Raw genomic sequence first — 26,468 nt, 5'->3', positions numbered from 1 at the left:
ATATAGGCTTTCCCCTAAGATTCCTGAGTAGCAGAATATTAACTAAGAGAAGGGAGAAAACTAAAATATATCCAGGCTATGGAACTCTTAGACATAGTGGTTATAGAAAATATTTTCGATGTCTTTCTTTTCCACCAAACAACAGAAAGCACCAATACCTCTCACTCGCTCCCTTTCAATATTTTGGGAGTGTTTTATAGACACATTTAAGGGTTCCTGAAAAGAATATAGAAAATTCATCTTTTCTTATTTTAACTCACTGCCTAGAATTATCTTTGAGACCTGAGGGTCACCCCATACTGTTACGAAGCAACAAAGGAGAACATTAATGGAGGAATACTTCAGTGTATTCTGAAAGTATATGTCAGTAGTTCTGCCTCCATGGGCCCTAAAGAAGTAGCAAAGGCTAAAACTAATTAGCGTGTGCTCAAGTTAAAAGAACATTTGATGTAGGGAATACCTTCACACCAACACCACCAAACAAGAAGAACAAGAGGTCCAAAGATGAAAATGCATTTAAGAGAAACAAAACTGTCAGTCAACAACATTTATTGAATACCAAATATGAGCAAAACACTGTATGAGGCACTTATACAACATATGAGATTGTCATGCTAGCTTGGAGAAAAGGCCAATGGCTCTTCTTCCATTAGAATTCAACCCTGTAGTGTAAGGTTTTAATGATATGTATATGACACCTTCTATTATTTCTATGTTTTCAGTTGTTCCACAATTACTTAAACAAAAATTACACAGGGGGCAGGTAGGTGGTGCAGTGGATAAAGCACCAGCCCTGAATTCAGGAGGACCTGAGTTCAAATCCGACCTCAGACACTTGACACTTACTAGCTGTGTGACTCTGGGCAAGTCACTTAACTCTCATTGTCCTGCAAAAATAAATAAATAAATAATAGACAGTTTTCTCTTTACTCAATGTCTTTGCCTTCATTGGTATGCTGGAAGCTGATGACCCATTCTATTTTTAAAGATAATTGGCAAATTTGCTCATTATAGATTTTTTATTATTCTCTCAAGGAGTATGTTTCTTGCTCTGTTGAATTATTCTGATCCCCGTTAAACTAATAATGCTATGACTTACTCACCTTGGGATTCAGAAGCTATTATGATCCATATAATTCTTAGAATTTATGGCCCTTTGATCATAGATCTAGAGCTCAAAAGGACCTTGGAGGTCATCTAGTCCACTGCTGAAGAAACTAAGGCCCAGAGAGATGAATTAATATGCACAGGTTCACACAGGCAGGAAGTGACAGAGTCAAGACTTGATCCTTTAACTCTAAATTCTATAATCTTTCCACTGTGCCATATTCAGAACCTGTGCTCAGTTTTGACGTTGTCTCCATTCTACTCTTCTGTCGGAAAAAAAAAATCTGATTCTGAAGCATCACGTCTTGACGTGTAGTGATGATAGCTATAACCTGAAAACCATTTCAAAGGTCATTTGGGAAAAGATAATCTTCCAAAAGTCCTCAGAGGATTATACAAGTCTTCAAGCAAACTTTCCTGTGTTGAAAATAAAATTCCAAATCATTTCATCTGGGTGCCCTTAAAGCAAGAAAACTGAAATTCAGGAGTCATAAGAGAAATAGTAAATGTTCACAATCCCACTTCCCCTGCTTTCATGGCTTTCTTTAGAATTTAATAAAGGCACCTGTATTTCACCAGAAATAAAATTTTATTAATATCATGTCAAATGTTTTAAAATACATTTACCTTTTCTCTCTCTTCATTTAGAAAACAACCCAATAAAAATTTTAATCATAACCAAGATATTTTAAAATGTGAAAAAGCATATTTCTGATTATATAGCAGATGTATGTATTCTCCAAATAAATGTTGTAGAATACCATCTGTTTGACATTTTAGTGCATTTCCATAGATGTAAATGTTCTGCCTTTGTTCTTTCATTAATGGTTTATGACAAATTTATGACGATATATTTCACAATAGCTATACCAACTATGTATGACCTAGAAATACCCTGACAAGAAATCACTTGGCATGCGTGAATTTAAAAATGCATGTAACTCTCTCCCATTTACTAGCTATCCCCTTGCTTGAACAAACCTTTACAACTGAGTAGACCCAAGAGGTCTATAACAAAACCACAGACTGTAGAGAGTTCACTGCAAAAAGGGGAAAGAAAGTTTCTTTCCTCATCATTTCACATATGGGTTTACTGCAGTGTGCAGCCCTCACAGTAAGTCAGAGATTTAAGTTTTAATGTCTAATGTCTTTCAAGTCTTTCCCAGATCTAGCCAAGCCTGAAAGTGTGCAATTCTTGCTAGCTGTGGACCTGGCTCTATGCTTACTTAATGGACCTCCCAGCTCTGAGACTGTCCCTTGGGGTTGGAGAAGAAAGCAAGAATATAAATGGCCACATGGATGTTTCCTAAACTTTTAAGAATGGGATATATATATACACACACACATAGATATGCTTTTCTTATACTTGATCAAAATAAAATTACATGCAATTTTAGGTAATCTCATGTAATTTATTTATGTAATTTCACCATTTTCCATCTAGCATATAAAACTTTACATCATCCTTCAAAGACGAGAGGATTTTCAATCAGTTTGGAAAGTAGTATTATGGTACTTTGTGTAACCCTTCTTACTGCTTTACCCTAATTTCTTGTTGGTTTAAATTGAATATCTTCTTTTTAAGGAGTAGAAAAAGTCATTGCAAATAAATCATTTCTTCAAGCCTAAAACAAAATATGTCCTCCTGTATATATTTCTGGTTGGAAAGTTAAGGTTAAGAGCTACAACCTATTGCCAATTCTCACAGAAAGAGAATTATATTAATACGAGAACTCAGACCAGAGTTCTCAGCTCCAGATGGACTGCTGCAGTTGGGAAAGGGCCCTCAAGGAATAGAAACAAGCAACCAAAATTCATCATATACCTGAAGTCTATCAATGAATTTTGAAAAAGGGAATTTATTAATTTGACATATATATATTTATATATATAACTATATACACCATAAATTTTCAGTTAATTAAGAACACTTGTTTGCATTAGATCCTAGTTTCTAAAAGCTTGTCAAAAGTATCTATTTTTTTTCAAATGGAAGTACTTTCCTTTAAATGTTTAATAAAAATGAATATTACTTGCACAGTATCATATCACATTGAAGTAAGTGTATAAGTCCCAAAATGAAATTAATATTTTTATAAAGGTCATTAAAGAAGACTGAGAACTATTGTTTCAATAAGCACTGGATCAGCCCAGGAATGACCAGATTACAGCAATGAATACTAATTGGCCCTACTCTTAAAAATCCTTTTCCCAGAGAAAGTTCAGCTGGTGCAGTAGGCTAATGCTTCACTTTGTCTTCCCACAATAACTAGCACCATCCTAAGGTACAGCAAATCAGAATGACCATCCTGGTCCCAGGTATTGAGAACTCCCCCAAATGCACACTGCTGCAGTGATTCCGGGATCCAGTGGGAGAGGTGGAAAAGTGACTCCTTCAACTGGTACTTTAAAAAAAGGAAAAGATCTGAGGCTCATATAGCATAGTATGAGCAAGTGACAAATAAACTCATATTTTAGCCATCAATGGCCCTTATTCCTCACCAAGACAAATAGGGTAGGACTCACACTGACTGCTTTTTTAACACAATCTTCAGGCTATTATTCTTTTTTTTATTTTTGCCCCTTTACAGCTATATTTGTTCATACTGATTTTGCCTGTATGGAGTAAATGGGAACAGTGAAGGAGGAGGAGGGGAGAGGGACACAGTGTGATTTGTCCCCAAGATCCCTACACCCTGGTTCTATACTTGATCCTAAAGTTCCTAAAGGCAAAATATGAACTCTACCACTAAAAGCTTTAGTGCCTGGCTTCTGATTCATTAGGGTCTGGAATTCTCTCTTCACAAGGGCCTACAGAGGCATATACCTGTTAGGCATTCCCAGGTTTGAATGGTGGGAAAAGCCTAGGCTCCCAGTTAACAGGCTTGAAATGTCCTTCACTTCCTGGTGCAGTGGGACTCATTTTATAAAACCTCAGAATGTGGTTTGATATCTGATGTAGGTATTTGGCTGACCCATCCATACATGCTTGGTCTATCAATCACCTATTCATCACAACTTTTCATCTTCAGCCATGCCCCCACCATACTATTTAGAGGAAGATTGTAAAATTTAGCACGTAAATTGTTCAATTGAATATGGACTAAATACAATCCAGAATCCTTGGTGAATGCAAAGCAATGAACTAAGGAAATGAATGAGTTCTTTGTCCAGATGGAACCAACAGCCAAAGAAAGGTTCAGATGCCAGCTGTTGGCAGCAGTCAAACAATTCTGGAAATAATCACCTCTTTCTTTTCTTTCTCTAACCTTTCTCCCAATCCTTGTTTCACTTTTCCTTACTCTTCTCCATTTGCCTTTCCATGCTTCCTTTTTTTTTCAGCATTCTTTCTTACCTTACCTCCAGCCTGCTAGCAACACCCACAACCCTATCAGTGATACTCATGGCTGCTTATCTAGAGTAGCCCTCTGCATTCCACTGAAAAGTTTCAATAGGCTTCACTTCAACCCAGGTCAGGAGAGGGAAAGAAGACAATGGGACACTTAAAGGAGAGAAGAGGAAGTGTAGTTAATGCTATCCTAGTTAATTTTCCTTAACCTTTTTTCTTCACTCAGAAGAACAGAGGTTTCATAGTTCTAATATATTTCTACAGGTGTTCAAGTTAATGGGAAGCCCCTTATCAATGATAGTTCATTATAATTTTAATGAAAAAGTATAAATGCCTTAAACAGATGATTTGCTACTTTAAAGAGCCTTTACGTTTTTATTTCTTGTAATTTTTGAGGAAATATTTTAACATATTTTCACAGAGTTGTTTATTTTGGGGCATTGGTACTTCTCTTCATATAGGCAGATAGGTGACACAGTGGATAAGAGCACTGGGCCTGGACTCATGAAGATCTGAATTCAAATCCAGCCCCAGATACTTACTAGCCATGTGACTTTGGGCAAGTCACTTAACCTTCTTTGCCTTAGTTTCCTCATCTATAAAATGAGCTGGATAAGGAAATGGTAAACCACTCCAGTATCTTTGCCAACAAGACCCCAAGTGGGGTCAAGAAGAGTTGGACACAACTAAAGAACAACCCCCTCTTCGTAGCAAGCTCTTTAAATGATAGGGGATCAAATGAGACAGATTTTGCTGTTTCTCTGCCACATAGATTAGCTGATTTCACCAGCAATTCATTCATATACATTTGGTACAAAAAATTCCTTTAATCCCTTCACCTTTTCTATGCTAATTTTTTCCAAAGATAAGTATATTATTCACATATTCCCTGATTTTTAAAAATACTTGGATGCATGCATTATCTAATATTGTTAGGTTTCCTCTTAAAGGCAAATTAATGTAGCTTTGTCTACAAGCCAAGTATATTACCTTTTCCAGTGAAAATCTGGAAATCCTCCACTACTAATTCTCACTGGGAAAATTCCTTTTTCTGTTTCTCCTCTTACATTTATAGACTTTGTCATTGATATTATCATGCTTTATGAACTCTAAGTGATAAAGGAGCTATTATGGGAAATGAGAACTATTTTCTTGGCATGGTGGCAAAGGGCAGGTTTTAAAGTTTTTTGAACTTCTGGTCTAAATTTGGCTCCCAAATGTTTAGATTTTTTGGGGGTTTTTTTGGTTCTTTGTATTAGGATTTTCCATTCAGTTTACATTGCATGGGCATTAACCTCAATTCTGATTTTTAATTTTGATTTTGCTGTAATGCTTTTTATCCTGGGTTTGATAGTACCATTAAATACACACCCAGCAAAGTCTGCCATTACATTTTTGCAATCTGCTGCCATGCATTCTAATTAAGATTTTTAAACCCTTGATATTAAATTCCCCCATGATCAACATGGTGATAGTTCATAATAGGACACAGACAACATGAGTCAAGTTAGAAGCTACAAATCTCTCAAATAGGCAAACGTTTTGTGAATGGAGTGCTTTCAGAACCAGGACCATATAACAACAAACCATCACCTTTTCATGAATGATGGAATATGATCATGGAAGGTTTGTAATCGGTCACCTAAAGCAAGACCTTGACCATTTTATTGTTCTGTGTAAAGAGTCCCCAAATGATCTTCAAACACATTAAAACACCAAGTTTGCAGAAGCATCAGTAGTGTTGCTCTTCATTATTAAGCAATCCTCATCTCCAACTCTTCTTTCAAATGCCACAGCCTAATTAACACTAGTCTTTGGTTTGTTCTGGGTATACCTTTGGCAACTAGTTTTCCCAATCTGCTTGATCACTTTTTTACCTTTTTACGTGACATGCTTGATAAGACAAAACTCCAAAAACTGAAGATGGACATCATACTTGAATCCCAAAAGATACAAAATACCTCAAACAATTTAATAACTCTATCTAATATATTAAATAAACATCTTTCACATTTCAAAACATGACTACCTAAACTGTTATGCCAACAGCACTCTGAAACTCTTGTCAATTAGTGCTTAAGAGTAATGCTAAGACCACTGCAAAGCTGAAACTGCATGGTCTAGAACACACTTAGAAATGGGTAAAGCAAGAATACTCTAGTGTATCTGCTGGTTTATTCCAGCCTTGAAAACTACAGAAAAATTCCAATTAATGAAAAAGTTTGCCCACCCACCCCTTCCCCAGGCTCCACAACCTGCAACACAGATGGCTAAATAAATTAAATAAAATTATCACTATTGAGTAGTGACCCATCACAAACTGTGACTGTTGACAAGACCCAGACATAGGGTTCACTAAATTTCACTGCTCAATGACAAAGGCTACTAAGCCATGAGATAAGTAAAACTGAGCATAATTTAGTGGATCCATTTAAAGTATCCCCCCCAAAAAAAATCTGTTTTATTCTGAATTTACAGGATCTGCTACCCCATTTTGAATTCTAGTTCAGGGGGCTGAAAATTGTGCCTAGCAAATGTGTTGGCACAAATGCTTGGAAAAATGCAAAGCACTTCTGAAACTACCTGCCTATTTTCTCATCTTTTAGAGGATGTTAAATTCAAACCACCCATTATCCTCATTGAGACTACACTGTCAGGTGAGGTTTTTTTCTTTTTTCATTTTTTTATTCTCCACACATGGTGGTATAAGAAATATAGATGAAAATGTCTAAAAATCTGCATGAACAACTTTACATTAGAAACCATATTTTAAAAGAGACCTCAGCTTCCAAAAGCACTCAATCTGCAAACTTTAGAGTGTATGGACATAATTTTAATTCAATTTGATGATACTAAGGACTGCTAAATATTAATCAAAGTACTCTTCCATTCAGTTCAAAGTGCATCTCAGCTTTGATCCCAAATGCACTGAGCAATCAATGCATCCTGTTCATTTAAAAACAGTTCAGGCATTTAGAAACAAAAAATAGGAAATCAACCTAACAGTTGCTTTAATTCATTTTATAAATAAGCAACTGAGAATTTTGCTCCAAGTGGCTGCTAGTGTAGCCCATTCCATAAATGGCATTCTCCGCAGAATAAGGCACAATATGGTACGAATGCAGCTCTTCATAATAGAGTGACTGAGAGCAGCATTCTTGTACCATAAACTTCAGCCGTTTTCTTGTATCAGAATAAGCAGTCCTATAACAGGGAGCTTCCTTAAAGTATTCATAACTCTCTTTCTCTGCCTCCAGGTGGATCTTCCTCAACAAATTGTTGATCAGCACAGACCTTCGAAGATAGGTTTCAGGGTCTTCAAGAAACCTGAGCTTCTCTAGTGAAAGTTTTAGAATGCAGGTCCGATCTTCTGGTAATATCAGGTGCTGCAACCAGAAAACAACCAATATAATTTTATCTTAGAAGAGGGAAGGAACACTCAGGTTTTCCTATTGAGGACAGAGTAAATTAGAAACAGCTTTGACAAAAACAAACAAGCACGGATTTAGGTTTAAGGAACTCCCAAAACTCCCCCTACCAACCAAGGCAGATGAGCATTTGCTCAGCAAATGCAGGAAATAACTTACTTTTGGAAAATACCCATTGTAATCTTGATGTAAATCTTCTTCTTCTGCATATTTCCTCTTAAAGTAGGCTACTTTCGACGTCGTTAATGTAGATGGTAATACGTTTACTGGATGAGCTGGATAAATGGAAAAGTGAAAGAAGTTATGAGTTATGATGTCAGAATTTTTTATATGTCAAAGTTCTGCCATTTGGAAAAAGGAATTTCTATTATAAAAATATGAATGTCAAGTCTTCATAATGCTAGACAAAGTGAGAGGTGACAAGTTATCTGGTTATAAGGAGTATATAGGCAAAAATAATCTAACCATTTGTGTTTCAAAGTTGATTGAACAGGTTAAAATGAATTAATTTAATTTTTGACAGAGTCCCAGTCCACTACTTTGTACCCCACAGGTCATGCTCGCAATCCATAACTGGTTCACAAAATCCATTGACAAGGAATCAATTAAGCACTGATTTTTATAAAGGAAGCAGTTTCAAATGTTGTCTCTTCCACCATAGCAAGGCAAGTTTAACAAAAACCGAGCTTTAGTTTCTACATCTAGAAAATAAGTGGTTAGGGTTTCTTGATAGCTAAGGTTTCTTCTAGACCTAAATATGTGATTTTATGGTGTTAGAGGTTTAATAGCTAAATTTAGAGTTTATTTAGTTCTGCTGAATTAAGTTATGGGAATTGACTCTAAATTTATGGTTTACTCTCATTTTTAAAAAACCATCTTTATGGATTGTTATAGGTGTCCTCAGTTCCTTCCATTTTTTGAAGATGTGTTTGGTATGATGAAGGGCAGGGTCAACCCACAAAGGAAGAATATTACAGTGTCCCTATCTCCAATATCCCTCTGAAATGTCACAATTTATAGATGACACCCTATAGTTTGAATGGGAATGAGAAAACTCATGGAGCCTACCTCTCTCCCTCCTAGCTCCTGCCAGTCTATTGTTCTCTCATGGACCATGATTGGAGGGGTAGGCTTCCTATTGTAAAAATACATAGAGTGGGACTCACTTGATTCAATACTGTGAATCCCTAAGAAGGCACTTGAATCTGCTCACTTTCCAAGCTGAGTTTTCAATTAGACTATACATTGTATTAACTCTAAAGAGATGGTGCTGAGAAGGAACAAATGTGACTGAGAATGGGACATAATTTGATTGGAAGTAGTAGAAGGGAATCTGGAGTTTGAGTCCTTGACCTCTACTGTTGTTGTTTTTTCATGCCTTTGGGCCACTGAGGGAGCCTAATGGTTCTGCTCCTGCTTCTTCTCTCTCTCCTCTTCTCTCTCTATTTTCTCTTTGTCTCTGTCAATTTCTGCATGTTTGTTTCTTCCCCTTCTTTTCTCTCTCTCTGTCTCTCTGTGTCTCTCTGTCTCTGTTTTACTATCTCTGTCTGTTACACACACACACACACACACACACACACATACACACACATAAAAACACATATACACCACTGTTTTCTCTCCCTCTCTTTCCTCCTCCTTCTAGATGTTCTAGGAGTCCCCTTAGATTTAAGACAGATATCAAGTGTCAGACTCTATTATATTATTATTATATACTCTATTATATTATAATGTATTATGCATTATATATTATATTATTAATATACTATTGTTTTATTATAATCTTTATAGAAACAATTATATGCTTTCTATGCTTAGGAGTACTTTTAAGGATTTGTATTTTTAATCAACTGGAATTCATTATTCATATATTTCTATGTTGTTGTACTAAGGATTTCACTAATGAGCCATGTTTTATGTGCTTGGTATATATGTAGATATACATGTATGTATATAAACACATATATTCATTTGAGCATATAGATGTATACACATATGTACACATATACACATATTCATTATTGAACTAAGAATTTTACTACAGTTATATAGTAAAAATGGAATCTTATTAAATGTCTGTCTTTCTAGAGCAAAACTATATAATCATATTATGGGCTTTACTGAATTATATTCAGCTTTGCTGGTGCTAAGACCAAAGTAAAAAGATCCCAGGAATCCTGGCACTTCAACAGCCTGTAAAAGCTGTGGGCCACCCCCCATTCCTAGTCTGCAAGATTATTAACAGTATATTTGTTGTTATATGATATCAAGAACCTATTATTTTTTTCACTGCAGGAAAGTGGTGATGTCAGCTGCCCATTCAGTAAAGTACAATAGCTCCCTATTACAGCCAGGACCAAATATAAAGGGTGTTCCAAAAATCTTAGTGTGATTTTAAGCTACTAAAGCTCAAAACTATACATGCATACATATACACATATATGTGTGTATACATATAGGGAGAAAGGGAGAGAGAGAAAGAGAGAGAGGGAGGGAGGGAGAGAGGGGGAGAGAGTTGTCAGGCAGTCAATAAGCATTTTGTAAGAACTTATTAGGTACCAAGCACTGTGCTAAGCACTGTGAATATAAACAAAACTGTTCCTGCCCTCAAGGAGTTCACATTCTAACTGGAAAGATAACACATGAATCACTATGCACACAAGATATATACAGTGTAAATGAAAAATCATCTTAAAGTGAAAGCACTCAAAGAACTTCAGAACCTTTCTAATCACACACTTTTTAATCACACACTTCATCCATGCATGTTAAGATCCCAGTAAACTGACTTATTTGCTGTTCCTCACACAATACTCTATGTCCAGCCTCCTCAACTTTGTGCTCTTTCCTATCTGTGCCCGTAATGTTCCCCCTCCTCACATCTACATCCTAATTTCCCTAGTGTCTTTCAAGACTCAATTTAAAATTCGGAACTCAAATTTTTAAAGTTTGAAAGTTAATTTTTTTTTCGGTTTACATGTAATTGAGAAAAAATAGAATAAAAATTAAATTAAAAAGATACAAATCCCATATTCCATAGGAGGTCTTCTTCTTCCCATGCTCCTGCCTTTGAAAGAGTCTTCCCTTTGAGGTTACTTTTTCCTTAAACTTCAGATCTTTAATGTACATAGCTATTTGCATGTTGTATCCAGAAATAGAATGTAAGATTTTTGAAAGCATGAACCATTTTTTTTGCTTTTCATTGTATCCCCAGTACTTAACACAGTGCCTAGAAACTGAATAGCTTAATAAATGGTGACTGACAATCTATCTATACCACATAATAGTAGAGGGTTGTCTGAGGCTCAAAAGAATTAAGTGACACCCACAAAACATTTAATATGAGAAATGGGATTTGAACCTGGGTTTCTGACTACAGATCCAGTACTCTAAATGACACTGCCTCTTATATTATTATGAAAAAATAATACTGTTATCTAAGTTTAGACTGAGTCAACAAGGGCACTAAATAGTGAAAATAAAAGCTCTATTGCCATGTTCTAAGCAATAATCTTGGCTTTGATATAAAAAACAAAAAAAGCAAACAGTTATTATTTCATATGAAACATTGCAGTGAGGAAGACTCTGGACTGCTTAAGAAAGAGTCCAATTTTGTGTTCTTAGTGCAGGCTTTTAAGTTTTTCAAAACAGTTGCAGTTTGAAAAGAATTCCCAGTTTAAACTCTGGGTGGTGCTACTGACCCAGAGTAGCCAGTTTCAAAAACAAAGGAGCATTTTCTTTTTCATGGAAGTCACTTTGTTCAGAATGCAAATGCAGTCCAGTACAATAATCAGTCATGTCAATATGAGGCCAGATTGGAAAGAAAAGTTGATTTTCTTTGTTTGTATTATGTATGTGCATGTGCGTTGGCAATGTATTTTGTGTCTTTGCATATATTTTTATATTGCAATATATTTATGTATTGCATATATTTGCATGCATGTATTATATGTATTTGCATATGTTTTAACCCAGGTAAGAAAATATCCCTGTGTTCAAACTATTTTGTTTATAGTATAACTGAGGCTTTCTTAAACATTAGTTAAGAAAATTTACTTTAAAAAAATGTAATAATAATGTCCCTAAAAATGTTAAGAACACTGCACATTGCTATCCATCTTTTCTTTTTTAGATTCCCTGGTTTTCTTTTTGGTCCTACCCTGGTAGGTCCTTTTTATACTTAAATCAATTTTGATGACCTACTAAAAAGGGCACAAAGAAGGTAAATGAGTCATCCCAAACATCCTGTGTTATAACAAAGAATGGCAAACCCATGATGCTTTTAGGTTAGGAGTTAGCATGAATTTCAGGGAACTTAGAATTTTAGCATAATGATTGATACCTTTTATGTCAAAAGAAGTATCGCTGGTCATTCTCAGTTGACACAAAACCAGTAAGTGCTGGCTTCTATAAGTTCTTGAGTAATTAAATGCTCTTTGATCCCATTACATCAGGCATGATTTCTACAGATTTGGAGTTCTGTCTCAGGGTGAAAAATCAACTTTCTTTACTACTTTATTTTCTTCCCTTCATTTATTCTATGGCAACATCTTCACAGAGACTGATTGGAATAAAGGCAGTTTAAAAAAATAGAAAAAAGGAAGGTTTAGTCAGGTAATGGGATGGATTGAGGGGAGGGGGTGTTCCATGGTCTCAAATGACTTTTAACTCTTTGGGGAGAGATGGTGGTTAATTTAGGGTGTTTTCCCCTTTTAATATGTCATTATTATATCAGACAGATATAGTCTTGGATCACAAAGGCTAGGTGAAAAGTAAAAAAAAAAAAAACAATTCATCTAATCAATCAATTGCTCTATTTAGACTAGACCAAATAATAGGTCAGATTGTTTTTTTTTTTTTCCAAACTGAATTGACTATTTTCTCATCAAGTCAGTGAGCATCTTAACTAAATTATGAAGACTCTTCATTCTTCAACTAGAGTGCTCTGTAATAAGAAGCACCAAAGGCTTGTACTTGTGGCATTACTGATGATCCCACAGAAGATGAATACTAAAGATCCACAACATGAAAAAAAAAAGCTGAGAAAATAAGAAGTGCCACAATTTTTCTGGAAGTCCTATTATTATCCCTATTCCTACCTTCTAACTATAACACTGCTAGTATATTTTCCCTATCACAAGATGAGAAGCAGTCTTGTATGAGACAGAACTGAATTGGGAGCTGAAAGTACTGGGTTCTAATCCTAACATTCCTACTTAACTTCCTATGTAATGTTGAATGAATCACTTGGACTTTGGGGCCTTTAATACCCTTCTCTGTAAAATGGCAGGACTAGACTAATAATAATCACACACACACACCATACACACACACATAATCTCAAAGTCTGCAAGGTACTAGGTGATTTCTAGCCTATGTGAGACTCAATACAAGCCTGCAAGGCAGGTAAGGGCAGGTATTATTATCCCATTATAGATGAGATTCTTATGATGCTTTCCAGCACTAGATCTTATAGCTACAGGACATTATGACTAATTGAAAGGCATTTCCCTGCAAATAGAGGGAAGAGCCAACTGAATGGCATCTTTGGGAAGCAACCTTAAAAGGAACATATTGCTCTGGTTCATAAATTGACAACTACCAGAAGCATTGTGACTTCACAAGTCAAGCTTATACAATGATGCCAACCTTTTCTGTTCAAACTTCTGTCTGAAGACATTTCCTATTCAAGCAATAAATCTGAATGCATTCTATCAGGGATGGTATGGAACTGAAGATATCAAATCCTGAAAACACAGATTGAAGAGGCAAGAGTCTAGTGCAGTCCCATCAACCTGAGCAAGACACTGATAACCCTTCAGTATATACTAGTCCAGACAAGCATCCCTAAGGATAGTTGAGGTGCTAAAAGATCTTCACAGCTGGCACAAATTCTAAAGCATCCTCCTTGCAGGCTTAACAGTTGATTCTCGCTTTGAATTCTAAGGGATATTTTTTTCATTCTCAGGCTAGATATACCAGAGACACAAGTTCATATGGCTGAATTAGTAATTCATAGAATCAAAAGGCTCTTAAGAACCTTAGATGTCATTTAGTTACCGAAGCAGGATGGTGTAGTGATAGCTGACACAATTCTGTTCATTTTAAACACACAACTCTCTGAGATAGAAAAGTACAAGTATTATTACCCTCATTCTCCAAAGAAGAAAACTGAGGCTGAGAAGTAGAATTGTTTTCTCAAGATAACACAGCTGTTAATTAGCAGAAGTGGAATTTGTACTCAGGTTTTTCACTATGACACTGCTATCTCTCAATAATCTTTGTACAACCTACCTCATGGTTGTTGTGAAGAGAGTAAGATGGGAAAGGCATAGCTAGGAGCTCAAAGGTATATCAGAAGTCACTTAGGTCATGATTTACAGATGACAAACTTTTAAAACACTTTATGAACATATTATTCTGTTCTAGAGAATGAGAAATTGAAGCCTGTCTAAGACCATAAGACTACTCTCTCTCTCTCTCTTTCTCTCTCTCTCTCTTTCTCTCTCTCTCTCTCTCTCTCTCTCTCTTTCTCTCTCTCTCTCTCTTTCTCTCTCTCTCTCTCTCTCTCTCTCTCTCTCTCTCTTTCCCTCTCTCTCTCTCTCTCTCTCTCTCTCCCTTCCTCCCTCCCTCCCTTTCTCTCTCTCTCCCCAAAACATTAAAATGCATATTTGGTCATTAACCTCCCAACATATATGAAAGATTTATATTAATATTCCTTACTCCTTATAAATAAAGGAAATTTTAGAGACACATAATATACATGTGTGTGTATCCTACTCACTTCTTATAGATATACAGGGAAACAAATAATTAGAGTTCTTCATTGCTCATGGTTGGGCCATATCAATAGCATAAAAATGAAATACTATCAGAATTAATTTATATATTTAGTACTAAAGCAATCAAATTGCCTAGGGAGTAATTTATGGAACTGGAAAAAACAAAAATAGAATTCATTTGGAAGAACAAAGATCTATATTTTCAAAGTAAATGATAGTTAAAAGTAGTAGTGGAATGATAGTATTACCAGTGCCCACTATGTACCAGGCACCATGGTAAGGACAAGAAAGAAGAAGAGGCAAAAGACTGTCCCTGCCTACATGGAGCTCACAGTCTTCTGGAGGGGAAGGAAATAATCAAAGGGAAAAATACATACATACATATATATTATATATGCTACGTAGGAAATACTAAGGCAATAATTAAGAGGGATTAAGAAAGGCTTCCTGGGGGGCAGCTAGGTGGCACACTGGATAAAACACTGGCCTTAGATTCAGGAGTACCTGAGTTCAAATCCAGCCTCAGACACTTGACAATTACTAGCTGGTGACCCTGAGCAAGTCACTTAACCCCCATTGCCCTGCAAAAAAACAAAAAAAAAAAAGAAAGAAAGAAAGCCTTCCTGTAAAAGATGGGATTTTAGTAGTGATTTAAATGAAGCCAGATAAGATGAGGAGGAAGAGCATTCCACGCATGAACTGAAGTTAGAAGACTGGATGTAGGTAGATCCACAAGCAGATTATTGCAAAAGTCAAGACATGAGATTATGAAAGCATGCACCGGAGCCTGAGAAAAAACTGGGAGAATCATGATATCTTCCATAGTAATAGGAAAGGTAGAAGATGGTGAGGTTTTAGGAGGAAAAATAGTGAGTTCCATTTTGGACATGTTGAGTTTAAGATATCTGCTGGACACCCAGGCCAAGATGTAAGAAACACAGTTGATTTGAGATTGGAGGTCAACAGAGAGGCTTTGGTAGGATAGGTAGATTTGAAAATGGTATTCATATGGCAATTCAAATAATATTATAAAACATTAGCCACCAAAACAAATAGGTACTGGTTAAAATAGATAAGTCAGTGTGACAGAGTAGATAATTAAGAAACAGAAGCAATCAAAAGCAGCAACCCAGGGTTTTATAACCACAAGAACATAAATTACTAGGGGAAGAACTCTCATGTTGACAAAAACTTCTGGGAAAATCGGGAAGCAGTTTGTCAGAAATTAAATTTAGAACAGCATCTAAATATGAGTCAGCAGTGCTATGTTGCAGCCAAAAAAGCTAATGTGATCTTCAGCTACATGAAAAGAGACTGAGCTTCCAGAAATAAGGAGGTGATAGTCTTTTTACACTCTGTGCTTGTCAAACCACATCTTAACAATTGTATTCAGTTTTAAAAGGACATTGATACAAATGGAGTGCATCCAGAAGAAGCACCAAGATGATGAAGGGCTTGGGGTCCATGTCATATGAGGATAAATTGTGGGAACTTTGAATATTTAACCTGGAGAAGAGAAGCACAAATGTCTTCAAATATGGAAGGGCTCTATTTTGAAAGAGAGATTACTTCCACTTTGATTGGCTCAAAAAGGGAAGAATGAAGAACAATGACAAAAGCAAGTTTAGGCTTGATGTCAGAAAAAATTTCTAATAATATGAGACCTCTCAAAGTGGAATGGGCTGACTCTTAAGAGGTAATGCACCGAAACCCTTTGGAAGTCTTCAAGCAAATTTAAAGTGAGAATTACTTTGGGATGTTAGTTGCCCTACAAGGTCATTGAGGTACACTGTACCTAACAAAATCTGTGTTTCTATGATCTTATGCCATGAGTCACAAAAAGCTCAAAATGGATACAGGATATGAATATAAAAGTTCACAATATTTAAAAATTAGAAAATAACTAGATCAGATTGCTTTCACAACTCAGAGTGCAGGAAAATTCATAACCAAACAAGGGATATAAAAGGTCACAAAAGATAAAATAAAAAATTTTGTCTACATAAAATGTATAAGTTTTTTGTGAGTTAAATCAAAGAAGATAGACTAAGAAGAGAAACAGTTGAATGGGTAAATTGTCACCATTAAAAGTCTGATACCCAAAATATATAAAAATTTACACAAAACTATAGCATCAAGAGCCATTCCCTTATTGATAAGTGATTGTTGTTGTTTGTCCTTCGTTCTCAAATAGGAGCATGACATTGGGTGATATCATGACTTGCAGTGAATTGTATTTAAGTGAGGGTGGGCTGTGCAAAGTCACCAACCTCACTTTCTCCTCAAGAGTCACCTGGGTCCAGTGGCAAGATATATATCAGGATCACTGGAGATGGCCCTGGAGGTTTAAGGCAATTGGAGTTAGGTAATTTGCCCAGAGTCATATAGCTAGTGTCTGAAATCAGATTTGAGCTCAGGTCCTCTCAAGATCTGGGCCAGTGCTCTATCCACTGTGTTTCCTAGATGCCCTGATAAGTAATTAAGGGATATGAACCAATTCTTTAATGTTTTACTGATGTCTTATGCCTTCAAGTCACAGTTATTTCCCAACCCCTAAAGATTGAACCCTTTTTATGATAAGAAACCAACCAACACAAACATCCTATACAGAAACTTTTTCTGGCAATTTATACAAGATCCTCTCTTAATAACCTTTCACCTTTTTGCTATAAGGGAGGATTTATGTTTTGTTACATTTTTTTTCAGGAATTTCATTGGTTTTTTTATTATTACTGAGGATTCAACTTCCTTTTAATGATCTTTCACTTACATTATTATAAATCACTATCTATATTGCTCTCATTTCTTTTTTCTTCATTGTGTAGTAGTCAATGCAAATTATCCCACATTGCTTTGACTTACTCATATTCATCATTTCTTAGTATGCAATTATATTCATGCACCATATATATTTTGTTCCCACTTCTTTGCTACCACAAAGAGTGACACAACAAATATTTGGAACATAGTGGACATTGTTTCTGTCCTTGACTTCTTGGAACATATACCCAGTAAGGAAATGACGATTAAGATTACAGTGTAACCTTTTTTTGTTTTTGCACTATTCCAAAAAGAAATCCAGGAGAACTGAACCACTTCAATACAATCAATAGAATATTAACATAACGTCTGTCCCTTACATTCTCAACATTGTTCTCTGTTTTTCATCTTTAACAATTTGTATAGACAGGGTAAAACCACTGAGCTGTTTTAATTTTCATAGTTCTTACTTCAAGTGATCTGAGTATGTTTTCATAAGGCCATGAGTAGGAAGATTGCCTAAGGAGGGTCCAGTTCTTGAAGCATGTGCAGATATTCTGTCTATTGCTAGCTCCTGTAGAACTTTTGTGAGTCAGTTTCTAGTTATGATGTCTCAGGTTTAGTACATGTGATGAAATAGAAATGGAAGAAACAATGGCCCAAGAGTGGCTGAGATGAAGTTGAGTGTGCATACAATAGTTGTGACCTAGGCATCTCTCAGTCTGTTTTCATTTGTGAGTGAGAAAAGAAGTGATATGAGCTTCAGGGTAAAACTGTGGTAGTAATCACATTGTCAAATTCAGATAACCTGTGGCCACAAGTATATGATACCACTCTTTCTTTCAGGTGTGTTCCTTCATAACCTTAGATGAATGAATATTTTGAGAGGACAGTGTCTAGGCAACCATGTGAGCCTGAGGGATTCAGAGACTCCAATCAGTCACTGAACATGGTGGCAGCGGCCAGTGGAAGGGGATTGGATAATGACAGAGGAAGTATCTTTTTTTTTTAAGTGAGGCAATTGAGGTTAAGTGACTTGCCCAGGGTCACACAGCTAGTAAGTGTTAAGTGTCTGAGGCCGGATTTGAACTCAGGTACTCCTGACTCCAGGGCTGGTGCTCTTATCCACTGTGCCATCTAGCTGCCAGGAAGTATCTTAATATGGACCTAGAAAGAGAGCAGTTGTAGTTTCAGAGATTATGACCTTTCCTGATGGATTGAAGTGCTGGCCATGGATTCTGGAAAGACACCAATTTTCAAAGCCTATCAAAGAACTACAAATAAATGGTACTTTATCAGTACTCAACAGAGGGAGAAAGGACTTTTAGTACACGAATTTAGAGATATCCCTTTCCCCTATGTTTTCTACACATCTGCCTCATCACCACTGTATATGAACTTTGAGTCCACATTTATATAGACTTTGTATACGCAAAGGATAGGGTGCATCCATGGTTGTTGGTTGGGGGGGGGGTAGGGTATTTTACAAACTATTCATATTATTCCATCTTGGTAAATGCACTTTATTAAAAATTAATTGATACTACTCGACTGATAATTGGGGCAAACACAGTGGTGAGGACTTGTGGATAACAGTAACAAAACCCAGCCCCCTAGTTTATTTCTGATACAGAGTAGTTAATCAGCTAATCTCTGGGCACCTGGCCCACCAATGTAAGCAGAAGTTGGGGGAGTAGCCTTGAAGAGAGAGTGCTATAGTCACATATAGTTTGAAAAAATTTTGGAAAATTATTTGGTCAAATCCTTTGACTACTTATCTATTAGTCAATAGCTCCTACTGTTATTTGTTTGTGTCAATTTGCTTTATATTTTTGCTATGCAACATTTATTGGTGATATTTGATACAAATATTTTCCCCTCAACAATTTTTTAAAATTTCCTTTATTGATTTTATTCTTAGAAAAACTTTTTTAATTATAAAGGCATTTTTTTTTCATTCTTTTGTCCTTTATGATCTCTTCTTTCCCTTGGTTTGCTCAAGAACTCTCCTTCTAGCTATGGCTGGAAAAAATTACTGATCATTTTCTCTTCTAATTTTCTATGCTATGACCTGTCACATGTAAGGGTATTCATTTTAAGTTGGTATATGGTGTAAGATGTTAGTCTAATTGTAATTTCTGCCTGAACAGCTTCCAAAAGAACTTCAAACTATAAACAACCATATTAAAGCATGTCCCACAATTTTGTCATAGAGAATCTACCATAGAGATGTCAGGGAAGAGCAAGAAAAAACCCTATCAGTTTGTTTCAACCTTTTCTCATATGTAATCAAAAGAATTGTTATTCTCATTTTTTTCTATTCTTATTAACTTTTCTTTCTTCCTTTATCTAATTTGCCTGATTCTTTTTTACACATTTATGTATTTTCAAAAGTTGGGCCATTCTTCTCTTCTCCCTTCTCTTTACCCTTCTCCTCTTCTTCCTTATCCTTCTTTGATTGTTATTCCCACAGGCAGGCCTTACAACATTCTGCCAGTATATGATAGAATCACAGTATCTTTTTATCCAGACTTTTGTAAATCATCTTGATACACTGAATCTATTTTTGTATACTGACATCATTGGTCAATGGAACTTTCAGAGATTTCTGTTCTAATAAGGAGCAGGTAGAAGTCAGTCTTACCTCTGAATTTACATTACCATTAAAAAACCAAGACTAATATATGTGCTTGACTATTAAATAACCTAGATTAGTCATGCTATAATGAAGATGAAATCTTTCTATTGTTTTCTGATATCTGCCAGGTAGGATGATTTTAAGCTAGCTTGGAGCATCAGTCAAGAGAACCCAGAGAGACTTTCTGTTTGCCTGAATGCTGTCCCATCTAAAACAGAAGTTAAGACCTCACTAAGTTTTTTAACAGCTATCCATTTGTCTCTTCTACATAGTGTTTTAGGGTAGAGATGGGGGAAAGGGAAGATTCCAGGAAAATGAGAGGTCATTAACTTGATTCTTGATTTCTGTTGTACTCCCTAGCTCTTCTCCAGGTAACAGGTGGCATGAGATTTTAATTGTCCTCTCATCCCCATGCCTCACATGACATGTTTAATTTTTGGTGGTACATTTTAGATTTGTATCTTTTTTTTATAAAGTACTGACCTGTCTGAAGCAATAAACATATGCTGGATTTGAAAGTCAGAGGATATGACTGTGGATACCAGCTGTTTTTCTTACTAGCTTTTTTTTTTTTTTTTACCTTGAGCAACTCATTCCTCCTATGTGCTTCAGATTTCTCATCTATAAAACAAATGACTAGGTTGGACTAGGTGACTCCTGAAGTCCCTTACTGCTCTAAATCTACAATTCTGAATTACTCATAGAAGCGCAAATACGTATTATAACAACTCTGGCATTTCACCTGTTCATACAATTTTACAAAAATTAATTTTAAAAAATTGTAATAGTACTAAAAGAATTATAGGGAGACAAGCACCATTGATACCCCATTGGTTGACTTATAAACTCAATCAGCTATTCTGATTCTGAATTTGAAATTATGCATGTGACTAAATTGTCCATATCCTTTTACCCCACAATCATACTTGAAACATACACTCTAAGAAGCTAAAAATAGAACAAAAGTTATATACAAAAATTCATGGTAGCACTTTTTGTAGAAGTAAAGAACTGCAAACAAAATGGATGCCCATTGATTGGATAATTGCTTTTGTAAACTAAGTTATATGAATGCAATCACTGTACAATTAGAGGTGAAAAATTTGAAAAATATAGACAAATGGGAAGATTTCTTGAAACTGATACAGAATTTTAAAAAGAATGAAGAGAATATGTATCAATGGACTATACCAATGTAAATTTTAAAATCACTTAAAGAAAGTAAATAACCAATTGGAAATAGCAAAGATACTAATGAATAGATAATGGAATATATCTTACTCCTCGGGGAAAATAGGGATATTCAGATCAGAATACAATACATCATAAGCAGTTATATATGTAATTTTTTTCTTTTTCTAAGGGAGGGTATACTCTGGGGGAGGGTTTCTCCTCCACCCCCAGAGAAATAATTGTGATGTGAAAACAAAAAAAAACCACCAAGACATATGATGATTTGTGTTCATTTTGACAGTCCATTAATCTTTCTACTTAGAAGACTTAAAGAATTTATTTTGTAAATTCCACAAACATTTGGAAGAATATTAATCTATAAACTGCAGAAGTTAACCATCAGTTATCTCGTCAAATTCATATAAAATCTCCTCTCTTACCACTACCATCCCACAAACAAGCAAATAAACCAAACACAAAACAGCATGGCTTTTCGATAGATCTCAAAAGCAAGCAAGAATAATGCAATAATTTTATTATCCAAACTGAAATTGTTGTTTCCACAGGTCTAATGGCAGATGAAAGTTAAGGAGCACTTTATATTAAGATATCATGGTAAAATTGAGCACTCTTCAAAGTGAATGTGTGTGTGTGTATACCTCAGGATGTACATTACATGATCCATTGGGTTGTAAAAGAAAAATTAAAACATCTATTTAAATTTTCACCTAAAAATAATAAATAAATGTTTTAATAGTTAAACATACAATCATCCCTTGACACTGGAAATCAGTCATCGGTGTATATGTCAGCAGATGGCAGTATGTCATGTATGGTATACGAAGTGTCCTGAGAAAATGTGAATTTCCATACCATGGAAGCTAATAGCAAGTTTTCATTTATCCATACATGCTCAACATACTTTACATGTTCTGAGTTGAGTATTTGTAAGTTATAGTTTTATTTAAACTAATCCTCACAAAATGGAAGCATTCCATACAAAGATCTATGCAAAGAAACAGTTATTTAAAAATAATACTAATAATGTGAGCACAAACAAGCAACAAGAAAATTCTAGAGTTGTTACTTTGATTGCTAGTACAAGCATTTCCTCAGCAGCGTTACAAGGTAAAATAGTAACAATATAATCAAAGTAAAATAATTAGATAAAAATATTCAAAATTCTCCAGTTATTTTAAAATATGAGTTATCATACACTGTAGATAGCAATGAACCTCACCTTAAGTGTATCTTATGCCTTATATATTAGTTAATAGAAGTTTAAATCCCTCATGATTAGCAGGACTTTTAAAAATTAGGGGTTTTGTTGCTAAAAATTATATTAATTTAGCACCTATAAAAACTCTTACCTGCATGCTTTTAAAAGTAAAAATATATTTTCTAATATTTTAAAGAATTTTTTCCAAATTAAGATTTTAATGGATATTGAATCATTTATTAAAAATGCAGATTACACCTTAAAATGCAGGATTAACATTAAAAATGGTTTTTGTACCTTCAGTAGATAAAACTAAAATGTATTTAAGTTATTATTTCACTCTTATCTTACTTTCAAAATGTTTATTGGTATCATATTTATAATGCACATATTATATTTGTATATAAGTACATTTATATTCTTTTAAAACTAGGACTGAGGCTTATGAAGTCAGTGATATAGGGAACACCTGGATGAGTAAACTTTCTTTACCATTACAAGTGGGTACCTTCTCTGAAACTTAGTTTAGAGAATTGTCTAAAAAACTGCAAGAGCATGTTATTTTTCAAACTCATTTGGCCAAAGGTGTCAATAAGTACTTGAACTTTCATAGTTCTGAAGCCATTCCGACCATTGGAGGTATCAGAAAAGTTATAACATGAATAAAGCGAAACCTTCTAGCAGACAAACATCCATAGTGGTCATTGTTTGGGGATCCTTTGATGTAGTCTCTCTTTTACTGTGAAGCTGAAATTCACCAGGTACTGTATTATTCACCCAGTAATAGGAATTGTGAGATATATATGATTATTACTAGAAATAGGAAAACAGATAGATAAATAGATGGGTGGGTGGGTGGTTGGATTTGGAGTATAAAGCTTTTAATTGATGAGATATAGATCAAAAAAATTTGGGACACCACTGGCATAGAAAAAAGAGCAAGAAATGATATCAGAAAATATTTAGGTTCAAATCATAACTCCCACATTTACTAGTGGAATGACTATAGGCAAATCATTTAACTTTCTGATTCTCAGTTTCCTTATCTGCATGGTGGGGGTTATAATACTTAAATACACACAGATGTTTAAAGAAAAGACTTTGGAAATACTAAAGAATTAAAATGAGTTATTTATTTTAGGCAGAGTTAGCAAACAGAATTACAAGAGCTTGCTTCATCTAAATTTATCTCACAATTTTGGTGATTATCTTCTGGTTTGCCATCTGGATGCCATGGGAAATTCTAGTAGTTGGCTCTCATTGGATTAGATCTCATCATATCAATAGATTTTAAAGTTGGAAATGACTTTTAAGTGTCATATAAGTCCAACAACATCATTATATAAATGATATAACTGAGGTCCAGAAAACTGAAATTATTTGCTTGAGGTAATTTGAACGCAAGTTCCTTTACTCTAAATCTATTGTTCTCTCCAAGGGGCTTCTCTTCACTTAGTACTTAATCTGACAGATCCTGGGAATGTAGAAGGACTATGCTTAAAGAGGTGCTTTGCAGACTATCTCTAATAGTTTTATTAATAATAGTTCAATAAGCCATGTGCTAGAAATTAACCTAGTAAGGAGAAAACCTATCTCTGTCATCAGAGCATCCAAGCACAACAGATAATTGTTTGATTCAAATAATTTATTCATGCCTGAATCCTTATTATGGTAGAGTGGAAAATATACTGTTTTTGTGGAGGGCAGGAATTGAGGTTAACTACTGCCTCTGAATTATTATGCAATAATCTTGGGCATATCCTTTTGCCTACTGGGGTCTTAGTTTCACCATATTTAAAAGAAAAGTTTTCCTCTAGAAGATCTTTAATACCCTTCCAGTTTTTTATTTCCTACAATACTCTCCCTTATTCTACTGTTTCCACCTAGAAAACACTAAAATATTAGTATTGTCCAAAGGAACAATTTTGGCAGCTATATTGGGCAATGTGCTAGGAAAAGATCACCACCAAATATTTTATGAATCCATTTTTGACAAAACAGTAATGCCTATAGAAGAAGTCTTGTCATTTGACAATGACACCCCTGATACACAGGAGGAAAAACATGGGTTCAAATGACATATTCACAATATATGTGTTGCTACGGGTACCTTGAACAAATCAGTTGACATCCTGGGCCTCAGCTTCCCAGGTTCTGTAGTTCCCTTTGTGTTCAAAGATGAAATAATTCACGGTGTTATTAATGAGAGATGAGCCTGAAAAAAAAAAAAAAGAAAGAAAGAGTGACTCATAGCCCCTTTATACATCTTCAAAATGTGCTTTGGTTTGGGAAAAGCTGCTGTAAATGTAGGCACTTTGGTCTCCATAATGTTTTTGTTCAGAAAGAGACATCCCATCTGTGATTGCTGGGTGCCAAGAGAATCTGTTAGTTGTTGCTATTTCCCAGCATGCACAATTTGGCTGCTTTGCTTTAATAATTTGGTGTGACCTTATAGAATGGTTTCTGTTCTTCTGACTTATGGGAGCTTCTTGTTTAAGATCCCAAGTCCAGTCTTTTTCAGTCATGTCCAATTTTTCATAACCCCATTTGAGGTTTTCTTGGCAAAAATCCTGGAGTGCTTTGCCATTGCCTTCTCCAGCTCACTATACAGATGAAGCAAACTGAGGCAAATAGGATTAACTGACTTGGCTCAGGGTCCCACAGCTAGTAAGTGTATGGGGCTGAATTTGAACTTAGGAAGATGAGTCTTCCTGCCAGTTTAAAGATCACTTAGAAATGATTCTGTTTTCCAATAAACTCATCCTCTAAAGCCTCACCATAGAATTAAATTGACCTGGATTCTAAAAAGTTATGCTATGAAGCACAAGCTCTAGTGGGCCCTTTTGAATATGGACTGGTAAAAATTTGATATGTACCCATCTGAGGACCAGACTAGGTAAGTTCAGAGATGCTTGTTACTACAAAGTAGCCCTTAAGATGAATGGATTCGGGATAGCCAAGCAAACCCATGAAGACCAATACTAAGGAGAGGGACTGTTTACAATATATAGAAATGTAACAACCCCCATTAACATCATGGATCTTTTAAAATATTAAAATAATATTAAAGTATTTCTGACACCAGTGCTTGTGCTGCTCAGTGGAGTTGTGTCCTATATTGATGTGAACTATGTTTTCTAGGACTATGTCACAGATGATCCCTAGACAATTTGGTGTAGTGGAAATACAGCTGGACTTGAGTCAGAAGTCCTTCTTGATCAAGTCATGGCTTTGTGTTTGGGAACACTCCTTGGTACAATTCCTGGCCTGGCCTCTTACTAGCTACATAGACTAGGGGAAGCATTTTGCCTTTATGAACCAGTTTCCTCATCTGTAAAATAAATTATTTACATGTTCTACCTTACCTCATAGAGCTTGCCATAAAAGCAAAGATTATATATAGCTATCCTATTGATCTGTGAACCATAAGTACTATATGAAATGGTACCTATTGACCTTCCAGTTAAGATCAGCCTAACTTGAAAGGTTAGCTAGGAGCCCAGATCTCCTACACAAAAACTTTGTAAATATATGGAAAGAACCCCCAAAATACCAATGATAAGGAAAACCAAAAAGAAAACCAAAGTAGTTCCTATATCAAGGTAGAATTATACATAAGAGAACAGCACAAAAAGAGAGAGGAGCCATGTCAGTACAAGCTCCCACAAATGAACTTGAAGTCAGACAAAATTATGAGCAGAAGTGATAAAAGCCAATGAAAACTTCAACTTCTAAAGTCAAATGCCAGCCCTGGTCTCATAAACCAGAAGTAGATGATGGAACTAGTCCCAATAGATGGTACACAGGGAGACATGACCTTGCCATACACTTCTCAGATCACTGGAGACCACAGCAAGAGATAGGATCAATTTAGCACCTGCATGCCAGTGAAGGTGGGGCACCATGCAGGAGGCCTTCCACAATATCTCACTTGAGTCTGTCAAAGAAATAAGTAAGAAAACCAATTCCTCATTGTGGAATATTCATGGAGAGGAAGACAGATACTAACTAA

General features: G+C 35.5%; 1 long non-coding RNA gene across 1 annotated transcript in view; it reads right to left on the bottom strand.

Annotated features, from left to right (window-relative positions):
* Positions 1 to 497: 497 nt before the first annotated feature.
* Positions 498 to 26,468, bottom strand: part of LOC122741546 — a 34,445-nt gene continuing 8,474 nt past the window's right edge. The window contains exons 3-5 of the long non-coding RNA XR_006354850.1: positions 24,567 to 24,671; positions 8,044 to 8,159; positions 498 to 7,842 (exon numbers count right to left, since the gene is read on the bottom strand). This is a non-coding gene — a long non-coding RNA (uncharacterized LOC122741546). The remainder of the gene's footprint in view (positions 7,843 to 8,043; positions 8,160 to 24,566; positions 24,672 to 26,468) is intronic.

This window comes from Dromiciops gliroides, chromosome 2, assembly GCF_019393635.1.
Source record: "Dromiciops gliroides isolate mDroGli1 chromosome 2, mDroGli1.pri, whole genome shotgun sequence".
In the NCBI taxonomy this organism is placed as follows: domain Eukaryota; kingdom Metazoa; phylum Chordata; class Mammalia; order Microbiotheria; family Microbiotheriidae; genus Dromiciops; species Dromiciops gliroides.
Note: the sequence above shows the minus strand (reverse complement) of the source record. Positions and strands in the feature narration are given on the sequence as shown.